At 36.7% G+C, this 11,818-nt stretch overlaps 1 protein-coding gene across 1 annotated transcript in view; it reads right to left on the bottom strand.

The window, feature by feature from the left end:
- The window catches only part of LOC108684227 (AF4/FMR2 family member 4-like), an 89,597-nt gene that overhangs the window by 76,251 nt on the left and 1,528 nt on the right, over positions 1 to 11,818 (bottom strand). The gene's annotated exons all lie outside the window — the stretch shown is intronic.

Here is an 11,818-nt window from a genome sequence, read left to right as displayed (position 1 = left end):
ATATATATATATATGTAGAGAGAAGTAGGCGAACGAACTAGGAGCGAGCTGGACGACGTCCGTGAAAGAGAGTCGATTGCGAAAACGAGCGTCTTGCAAAATGCAAGCGCGGACCTAAGCGCGCGAGCCTAGGCCTAGGTTGCAGCTGAGTAACGCGATAATACGTATGTACATATAGTACGTACATATAGACCCCGTACGCGCACGTGTAAGACACATTAATCGTGACGTTCGAAGCGAGATAGAGATCTAGAGGCGAACCGTTCTACACAATCCCTCTCGTGGGAGAGAAAGAGAAACGGAGTATCCGTAATGTATGTTCGTCTCTTTTCCTCTAACTGTCTTTTTTCTTCTAACTATTATATATTTTCCTCTAACAAGCTGCTGTAAAATGAACGACTAACGAAACCGCACCAGCGTGCAACTGCGCAACGGGATCGGTAGTTATAGAGTTCGGTATCGATGACAGCGGTCGTGTTCCAAGCCGCAATGTTTAGCCACTAAATGCCGTCGTCTAAGTTTCATCTTACATTAACATTGACATTCAATATTGGGCGAATAGGAATAAGCAGAGACTAATACTTTGTTCGTTGGAGATGTCACGTATCTCTAATGTCACCCTTTTGATGCCAATATGCGAAGGGAAATTTTAATATATAAATAAACAATATAATATCTTATAGGACAACATAATATCTTATATAAATAATTTTTCCAATTGATAATACAGAAAAAATTCCAGTATTATCGAATTTTATTACATTTTCATTACATGTGTATTTATTGATGTTTAAAGAAAGAACACATGTTTTCACTTTAAAAAGCAGACCTGTGAAAAAATTTTTTAAATTGTATATTTAAAATTTTTTCCTCTTAAATTTTTTATTATAATTTTACGCTGTATAGTCAGTTCTCTCAGTGCGCGTTTTGAAACGATAATTAAAAGTGAGAAGTAATATCAAATTACGCGCGAAAAAATTCGTGATACGTGATAATATATATCATAAGATAAGTGCAGATGGTTCTCTGCATTTTTCGCATTCTCTTAGAATTCTTCTCAATAGAATCTACACAGCGAAATCGCATCGACGTTCCGAGTTATGCAAGAGAGCATTAATCATCGGCTATTCCTTCCTTGCAGATTGCAGTTACGTCTACATATACCTACGCAACGAAAGAAAGATTCGGTTAAAGATTAGCACTAACCAGGCCGATGCAACCGAGCAGCAAAAGCAATCACTACTCGGAAGATCGGCAGCGATTTCCATTTCTGCCCCCGTTTCCGCCTCGTTGCCCTCGCGTGCCCCGCGAGATCGACCGGGTATGCCCTCGTGTTCAAGATTACATACACGACGATGCAGTAGTTCATGAGCGACTACACTATTCTCTAATCGAGATCCCGCGAGAGAGTGAGAGAATGTCGTCGCGCCCACGCGCATGCACGCACATGTAATCCATAGTTTGCCGAGCGCACACGTACGCGTGTGTCTGCGTGTATGTGCATTTCGTATGCGGGTGCGCCGATACACATGGTCTTTCTCGTACGTGAAGATAGGAGGGAGCGAGAGAGAGAGAAAGGGAGGCATATATTGCGTGTATGGCGTGTTTGCGCCTTGTCACAATTAATCACTACCCACGTGGCTGCCACCCAAGCTACAGCTTTTCTACGCGACGCTTGTCGGACGATACCGCGAAAGCGTGTTTTGTCGTAAACGTCGAAGATCCGTCACGGCGTGAAAGACAGGCAGTTCGACCCCGACGGCCGTGTCGAGAGGAGTAGCGAAATAATTTCCTACTAAATGCCAACGAAAGATACTTTTGCGAAATCGCTGTTAATGTCGACATCTCATTACTTGGTAGTTTTCAATGTTTTGGCAAATGAGATGTAATTAATTAATTACATAATTAATCGAAAGAAAGAAATTAATAGAAAGAAAATCAATAACCATAAGAGAAAAGAATAAATATATAATAATTGTGATAAATATTGTAACTGTTATTATATTTTCTTATTGATTTGAGATATTATGTACATTAGTATAATTTTCGCTTAATTTTTTTTTAATACAATTAATCGTATATCTACAAAAGGAATATTAAATTCTACATAAGTCTGAATTTAAATAATTAAAAATATAAAAATTCGAATATACGATAAATCATAAAATATAATTCAAAGCCTTTCCTCTTCCTTTCACGTTTATCACAATTGCAGTTAATAGCAGGGCGGTGCGAACACGCACGACATACATGTAATCCGCCGGCGCTTCCGGCCGGCGTTAAGTTGCCCTTAATTGCAATTAATGCGCGATCGTTTTAATTAGATGGAGAGAAGAGATCCTTTCGTCTCGCAATGCGCGAGGGGTGTCGTTCGCCGCGAATAGAACGAACCTTAATTGGGAGTCGGAGGGGTGCGATCGTTTCGTCATCGTAAGGGTGAGACTACCCGTTATAGGCCCGGAGAACTTGTTGCTGCACAGATGGAGGGTCAAACGCAGCAGTAAGTACGGTGGCTTAGGCGCGTATTGATCCAACAACACGACCGATGCATATACGTGCATCGTTGCTGTGCTGGCTATGCCAACAACGAGCATCTATCTATCCATCGCGCATATCCATCACGAAGGAAGCCGAATTTTTTTCCATCAAGGAGAATGATACGAACCATGTATTGTTGATAAAAAAAATTGTTGATTTTTTAGAACAGCAATTTTAGAAAAAAATAACTTGTACTAGTAAATTAAGTAATAACTACTGTTACACACACACACACACACACACACACACACACACACACACACACACACACATAATGGAATGAAAAACAGCTTTTTATAGTTCAAAAATGTTCAACTTAATGTTATAAATGTATGATTCCATTAATTTTGTTTTTTTGTTTTTAAAAGAAGAGAAAAAAAGTTTAGTCTTTGAATTCTAATTTTTTTACTAGATAAAATAAAACTTTTATTTAAAGAGTATTTCAGAAAGTATTGCATTATTTTATAATATTAGAATATTTATTTTTTTTTTGGATTTTCTTATCACTATTTTATCTTCATTTTGTAAACTTGTTTTAAATCGTTGAATGTTTGATTAACATATTCAAGAAATACAAAGAATTATCTGGAGAATTGTTGATACTTTAGTATAATTATTTTCCTTAATGGCAAATTGCAAGAAAAATAATATTAAAAATATCATTCGTATCTTGAATCGGAATAACGTCAACATAATTGGAAACGAGCTAATTTTATCTGTCCCGCAAAGAACGGAAATCTTATTCTCCCGAGACAAACATTTGAGACAAACACTAAAAGTTCGTCTCTAGAGACGATACTGATTTATTATACTCTCTTCGGTCTCGGTAAATAAACTGGTGGAGTTACCCTGAGTACCTTCAACAGGATGTTTGTTTGCCCGTGAATTGAAAACCACGAAGGGTATTTAAATTTGACTCTGTTACTTTAATCCTGGAATATATACATATTTAGATCGCGGCGGCGGCGGCGACGGCGGCAGCGGCGGCGGTGCGGATTGTGTATTCGGATACCGAAGTTTTCTCATAGGAAAAACGATGATAGGCGGACCGCGTAAACGGAGAGGAAAATCAATACGCGCGCGGCGCACGCGAGGCGTATTGTACGTTTACGTTACAAAATTGTCGTGATAGGAGTTTGCTTTGCAGAGTGATTCAAACTTCAAGACCGACGCTTCTGCATATCGCTATTTAATTCGCAATTGTAATGTACTTGTACAGGTCAGTAATAATAAACAGCGCTGCAGTTTTATGCCGGAGTTGTGAGTTAGCGATTTTTAATATCATTATATATAGAAAAAGTGGTCTATTATAAAATATATATTATTTTCAAAGTTAATTATTCTGATATATCTAATAAATTAGTTCAAATATGAATTCTTTATACAATCCTAATAGTGTTCAAAATAATTTTATACATGAATTGTATATTCATACATCATTTGTACATCTCTCTCTCTCTCTCTCTCTCTCTGCGCGCGCGCGCGCGCGCGCGCGCGTGTGTGTGTTTATCTAAATAGACGAATACAGTATTAGAGTTTAATATAGAATAATCCCAAATGTGAAAGAATCGTTTGAAAATTTGCACCGATTGACTTGAAGAGATCAAAACGCGTTATCTTGCGTTTCGTGCGTGCAAAATATTTATAGCGTTCGAATAGCGTGGCAAATGTCAATGTTCGTGCTTAACATTTCGGCACATTCGCGGCGTGAGACTCAAAGCGAATGTGAGAATGTCGTCGCACGGCCATGGCCGTGAAAGTGAAATTCGTGAATGGAACGTGCAGAACAACCCGGGCGACGGACCGAAGTGAAGGTAAAGGTTGTTGCCGATTCGGCTTCGCTTACGCATCCTACGATTCTCTGTTCTCTCACGCTGATTCGTTCGGTCATCGCCACCGCGTCCTCCGCGTTAAAGTCAATCCAAAACAAAAGAGATATATTTTCAATCGAGCATCCATCAATGTAACAAAAAAATTTACATGAAATTAACAAATATCTTAACAGACTCTTTAAATTGATGAGACTAAGAACAGAATAATAAGAGTACAACGCAGAAAGCAAGGCATAACTGATTTAACAAACGTGAAATTAATTTAAATTTATTAAATACATAAATGTTGAATAATTCATAAAATTCTCTCTCGAATCAACTCATTTTGGAGTTTTCAGCTATAAATAGAAAGAGAGATAAATTTGAAATGTCAAAAGTGGCATGCCACTTGACACAATTGATGAGTAGACAAATAAAATTCATTTAATTAAATTCCTTCTAAAATATTGAAAACATATGGCGATAAAAAAAATTGAACAATTAGTAAAGTCTGTCGGAATTCGTCTAATTAAATTTGTTCTGCAGTTTAGTGAAAAGTACTTTAGCGCTAGACAAGGGTAAAAATATATCTGTTTTTATATTTTCAATTTTATTATAGCACGACGATGGGATGAGGTGTCATTTTCACTCTCCGATTCAACAATGAAATCTGGCTGTAACCGAACACAGGCATTTTTGTTCAGCTTTAGCCGCGCTTTACGATGTCTCGTGTGGGCGAGTAAAAATAGGCAAGTCCCGAACGGTGCATAAAATGACGGGAGTTTAAAGGAAGAGAAAGAGCGAGAGAGGAGACAGATATGCCACGCGGAGGCGGCGTTAAGGTTTCTTGCGAATGAACGTTGCCTGGCTGCCTTGCGGTCTTCGCGAAGGATGTCGTAATCGGCGATTAGAAAGCTTGAGACCATTAGTTCCATTTTCTCGGCCGTCGCATCGTTAAGTCATACACGAACGACGACGTGTTACGACCGTATGCACGCACAAAATTGGACTGGACAGACTTTCCGCCATAAACCAAGGGTACGTCGAGATGCTTCGTTGAGACGTGAGAAAGCTGTTTTTGTAAACACATTTTCTATAAAAATTTTCTAAAGAAAATTGAGGTTTCTTTCTAATTTTCCAAGAATTTCCAAAGAAAATCGCAAACGCAAATCAATTAAATACTATATTGAAAAAAAAATGATGCATCAACAGCATTATTAGTTTAATTGAAATTAATCTTGTTGATTTGTGTAAGATACTTCAACTCGGTACTGATTCATTATCTTAATATGACATAGGTTTGCAAAATAACAGAGATATTTATTGGGAAATGTAAAACATAATCATACAATGTTTGTTGTTTAAATCTAATAAATCAATAAAGACTTCATTGTAAAGACCTTTCGCTCGAACCTACTTTCATTACGTACATTATTATTCAACGCCGCAAACTGTTCCTTTTCTACTAACATCTACATTTACAACAGTATTAATGAAAGAAATAAATTTTATTAAAACAATTTTATTAAAACAAGAATGTTATTTGTTTCATTAATAATGTGCATTAATAAAATTATTTTCAATTAAAATACTACTATTAAAATACTACTAATATAAAATACTATTAATATATAACGTCATTTTTTTCAGTGTATATAATTTTCCAAAGAGATATAAAGTACACATATCACAAAATTTTTTATCAAATTTATTTTATATATTTTAACAAATAATCTATAATAATGATATTAATAAAACATTTTTATTTTGTTGCTCCGTAATTTATTTACAACTTTCCCTATTTCCATACTTTCTCGGCAAAAATATCGTACGTATATATAATATGAATATATATAATGTATACACGTGTATATATATATATATATATATATATAAATCGTCTCTGGACTATTGATTCAAGTATTTGTAACGGAAGTACGGAAATAGAGAAAATTGCAATTAGCGCGAAGCAATAAATTAAAATGTTTTTTGAATCAATTATCACAGATTATTATAGATCCCTGAACACTGGCATATCGCATTGATAAAAGCACTCTGCATCAATTAGAATAAAATGCATGTAATAAAATTATGAAACTCGCCTGGTATGTTTCGCGTAACACACAACTGAGTATATTTACATAGGATGTGTTCACGAAAGCAGAAGTTACGAAAAAAACGAAGGCTTTCGATGCAAATTACTTCGCGAAACGGACCGTAAAAGCGTACGGCTAGCGTAAGAAGAAAGAATAAATTAACGTCGATCGTATTTTTAAGTGAAGAATAAAACCTGGTACAAAACACATTTGTACTGTAGGCAAGTAGGCAATACACGTCGCCGTCGAAAGCTCAAAGCGCGCGGGCTTAGCAGATGGCAGGAAAATGATTATGAATTATGATAGCGCAACCGACACGACTCGCTCGAACTCGCTTCCTACATTTGCGGCATTTGCGGCGTAGTAATTAATGACGCTTATTACAGACGATGTGTTTATAAGCTCCGCCGGATTTACGGGGCGAATAGGTCAGCTTATTTGGAACGGCCGCATACGAGCCAAGAATTGATCGAGCCAATGTCTAATACCCCAAGAGCATTAAAACAACGACACAACGAAGACGAGAAGGAAATTGAATTAAACATACAACGAGGATCGATTTGACCTCGTTGCGATGTTAACGGAATTAAACACTTTATACTATCGCGCCATTGCTAATTACAATTAATTTCAATCCAAGAAAATCGCGAAGCATTGAATATTTAATTTTATAAATGATTCGTAATCGTATGTTACCAACACAAAATTCTTGAAGAATTCTCAGATATTTCTTTCCGAAACTCTACTTTCTCAATTGCATAATAAATATTTCTAGCAAAGAACTTTATCAGCTTTTCTTTAAGACAGTCGTAAATATTTCATTTTGTTTCAATTTTTACGAAAGTTTTTTTTTTAAAAGCATTCATATTTTATATCTAACAAAGAAATATCATAATCAAGATGGATAATCAGATATTCTGATATACGGAAGTGTTCGCAGAGCATGCCTAGTTTAAAACTAAATTAAAACTAAAAGATATCTTCACGGAAAGAACGATTTTGCTAAAGTATCTAAAAATTTAAATAGATGCAAATCAGAAAATAATTTTGTTGGACCATCAAAATAATTAAACTAGAACATGATAAGCAATGTTGCAAAAAGTCGAACAAACAATTTGAGTGTCTTACTTAATTATTTTTTGATAGATCAAAAAAACTTTATTTAAGATCTGTATCTAGATTTTTAAATACTTTAGGAAAACTTTGCCATGTCACAATTTTTGAAGGTGGGAGAAAGAACTCGAAATGAAACAATCTGTAGGAAAAGGCTCCAACCGGTATTCCATCATTGAGTTATGGGTACAGGTGAAGTCGGGAGCGACGCGTAATCGACGATGCGTAAACCCGGCAGAGGAACCGACCGACCGACCGACGCGGACTTGGATTCTTCTAAAAATAATACCCGTCGCGCGCGCGCGCGCGCCTAAAGCCTGAACGAGAGAATGCGAACGCTGCTCCACTGCCGACCAAACATCATGCTGAATAAACGAACGAAGAAACCAACAACTGAATGCACGTGAACCTTTCGAACCTTGCGAATAGAATTCAGAGACGAATTTATTATGCGAATTAGTAGACCTCGAGGTCAAAGTATCACAATAGTCTGCTTTTTTTAGTAGACTGCACTTTATTAAGTTTCCTGCATGCAAAATGAAATCAATATATATTCAAACTTTGAATGGAAAACAAGCAAAAGGCAAGCGTTGCGGAACGAGATGCGGTAAAAGTATAGATTTATTTGTAAATGTCTCTCGTTTCATGTGCAAAGAAGTATATCAGATTCTGTGGCAATAAATCGGAAATAGAGGAAAGTGCGCATGTAAGGAGAACAAAGAAAAAGAGGAAGGGAAGGAGGTAACCGAGAGAAATCTATTTATTGTAAGGGAAAAGATGTGAGTAAACACTGTTGCGTACCTTAGGAATGTAAAACATGGGCAACTTGACTCAACCGTTATTTTTAAATGTAAATACTATGTCGACTGCTTTATCTGAATGAGCTCGCTTATCAGTCCGCAAACTTGTATATGTAAAGTAAGACGAAAACGTGCGACGATATCTCATGAGAGAAAAATGTATCTTAATGCGGCTTCTTCTTGTGTTACGCAAATCATTTTAACCTGAAAATACAAAACGGATATACTAATCCGGATACGGTGGACTAACAATAAATAACATACCTAATAATTAAAATGAAAACTTTGACATTGTATTATACAGTACAGTAAATGCATGGTTAATTTCTCTCTCTCTCTCTCTCTCTCTCTCTCTCTCTCTCTCTCTCTCTCGCCCTTTCTGCAAAAATCTCTTCGCTCCAGAATTCCTTCTCAATTTAATATCAAACAAAAAAAACTTGTGAAGGAGAAAATGATAAATCAAAACTGAGGAAAATTGATAAAAAAATGAGACTGAACTGAAATAAGAATAAATGAGTTTAAATTCGGAATGAGATTACATTTGTTACTTAAAGCTGTGCTACATATGTCGATTTATGCAATAAAGTATCTAAATATTTCGCTACATACTAGTCTAAAAATAAATTTTGTTGATCTATTAAAATAGTTATTAAGTAGGATTCTAATTGAGATAATCGGAATTCTGACTGACTACAATCAGAATTTTCATACATTTTTCTTAATGTGGTTGTTTAAAACTTTTTGCAGCATTGTTCATTACATCGAACTTAAATTTTTACATAATTATTATGATGAATAGATGAATCCAGCAAAACTTTTTTCAGATCTGTAGCTACCTAAAATTTAGATACTTCAGCAAAATTCTTTTTTTCCGTGTGTAGTATGTACGTATGTGGAATCTATCATCACACAGGGTTACGAAGATCGCGAAAAATGTGTCAACCTACAAGTGTGTCATCGAGCGATCGTGAGATTTCGCATGAAGACAGATACGCGGAAGCTGGCGCGTGGCTTCGCATCGGAAAACATTGCTACCGTTGGTTTCGTATCGGCGCCTATCGAGGGACAATAACGCGGTTATTCGAGGAGGGAGTCCAGGACTTTCTACGTAGATACAGCGGTCGAGAGTTTAGTATACCACGGCGGAGCACCGTTAGGACACTAAACTTTTATTGCGACCTGTTTTCCCTCACGTTGCTGGTAGATAGGATAGATATCGGCATCACCTTAACCCGCGAGACCAACAATGGCACGTCGTTAATCGGCAACTCTTGAGAGATGCGGTTCCTCCGCCGTTTAATCACGATTTTTTTACGATTAGAAGATTTTCGAATAAAGCGAAAAAGAAACGAGAAAGTCGCAGCAGATGTTAACTCTTCGCAGAGTAATATGACTTCAGGAAAATAGTGTGTTTTTTCTTTTATTCTTTATTTCACATTTTTAGAAGTTATGAAGAAACTCGCAAATACGGTTACCATATTTGAATTACAAGAGTACACATGTAAATACCTACGTTTTAAAAAAAGATAATCTTGGAGCGGAAGGAAGAAGTATAATTTCTTTTTATGCGTTAAATGCTCTTAACGAAATAAAATTTCTTGAACATAATATTCATTAAATTCCTACTAATATAATTTTATAAATATAAAATTTTAATTAATGATGACCAGAAGTTTTACGATCTCAAAAAGAATACATGTACTTTTAAAAGAAGTTTAGTAACTCTATAATCACAAATTATGTTTGAAAGTACTAAACATTTAGCGATCAATTTATATTATAGCACTGTGACTGTGACTGTGAAAAAAGAAGAAAGAAATATTTAATGCGAAATATAATAATTATCACATTTGTTCACATTCTAAAATATCAAGAAATTCTTTTTTTGATAAATAATATCCATTTCCAATGTAGATCAGAACTCTAATCTCGGTTCAACTCAAATACTCTCTATCCTTGTTCTAAAAGTTTTAAAAATTAGAAAAAGATGAAGAACTCATAAATACAGTTAGAGATTTACAGTTTATTAGCTACATTTAACATGGTCAGTTTTAAGTGATAATATTTATCAAAAAAAGAAACCTGTTGATATTTTAGAGTATCAAATGTGTTTTGGAGATAATATCTTACGTTAGATATTTCCTTTTTTCCATTTCTAAGCCATGAAGTGGCTTTTCTAGTAGTTTCTCGACTTTATATCGTATGTATGTAAATAATCTTCATTGGTGCGTAAACGAGCGTAAATCGTTGGAACGCATGGAAACACATGAAAAAAAATGATTTTGCTGAAAATTTAAATAGTAAGATATATTTTGTGAATTATCAAAATAATTATAGGTCATTCCTATCATTCCTAAATTTTTATATAACTTTATCTTTTGCTTTATCTCATGTTTGAGTTTTCTACGCAAATGTTCAGATCTGTATCGTCAGTTAAATTTGAAGATATTTCAGCAAAATTATTCTTTCCGTGCATATTACCTAATACAATTCAAGATATAAGCCCAAGATTACTTCATAGGGAATGTGAGGAAGTCAGTGTTATTCGATCGTATTCTCGGCATTGCAAAGGCACGCTATTGTTTATAGTTGGCAACGCGTTAATCAGCGAACGGCTGAAAACAGTGGGCGACGCGCTCGATATACGTGCGCGATGCACCAAAATAATCAGTCGCTCGGTCGACGGAAGCGTCGAAGAAGAGGACAAGTGAGAGAAACGGGAGAGACGGGAGAAAGAGAGAAGAAAGATAGCAGGCATCTACGTTACCTATAAACACACGCGGCACGCAGGGCGCAACACGCACACATAAGCGAAGAAGTGGAGAAAGAGAGAGAGAGAGAGAGAGAGAGAGAGAGAGAGAGAGAGAGAGAGAGATCGAACGAACGGCTAGCAGCAGCAACAGCAGCAGCAGCAGCAGCAACAGACACGGCCATCGGTCGCGTAACCGCGGTACAACGACCCCCGTTGAAACTCTTCTCGTCTGCTCTCTTCGGCTTCGCGCCAATTACGACGCTCTCCTCGGGGCGGGAAATGCCGTCGCGAAGCGGACCGCTAACGAAATCGAGTCGGCGAGTTGGATCGAGAACTCTACGACTTGATTTTACCGACGCTCGTGTTCACGACGAGGACGAGTGCAAGTGCGGAGAAGGTCTGCTTCGCGGAACGTTGTCGAGAGGAAAAAAAAGCCACTCGTTCGCAGAATGCGGTCTACGCGTAGGTATTGTTACTGCGATCATTTCACGCGGCGCTTTGTTTACAAATCTTCCTAGTCTCGGGCCATTATAGCTCTCTTTTTTTCTCAAAGCGAAATTCGTCGCGCGTTCCTGTATGGAGATCACAGAGCTCCGAGTTCCGGAGTACGCGGAGTAAATACATTATTCATTGGTTTCTCGTACGATCGAGCGATTCAGAATCGCGGATTTGTACGTTCCCGATTCGTGAGAATCTATTAGACCGTAC

This window comes from Atta colombica, unplaced genomic scaffold (genome assembly GCF_001594045.1).
Source record: "Atta colombica isolate Treedump-2 unplaced genomic scaffold, Acol1.0 scaffold127, whole genome shotgun sequence".
Taxonomy (NCBI): Eukaryota; Metazoa; Arthropoda; class Insecta; order Hymenoptera; family Formicidae; genus Atta; species Atta colombica.
This window is presented reverse-complemented; position numbering and strand designations above follow the sequence as displayed.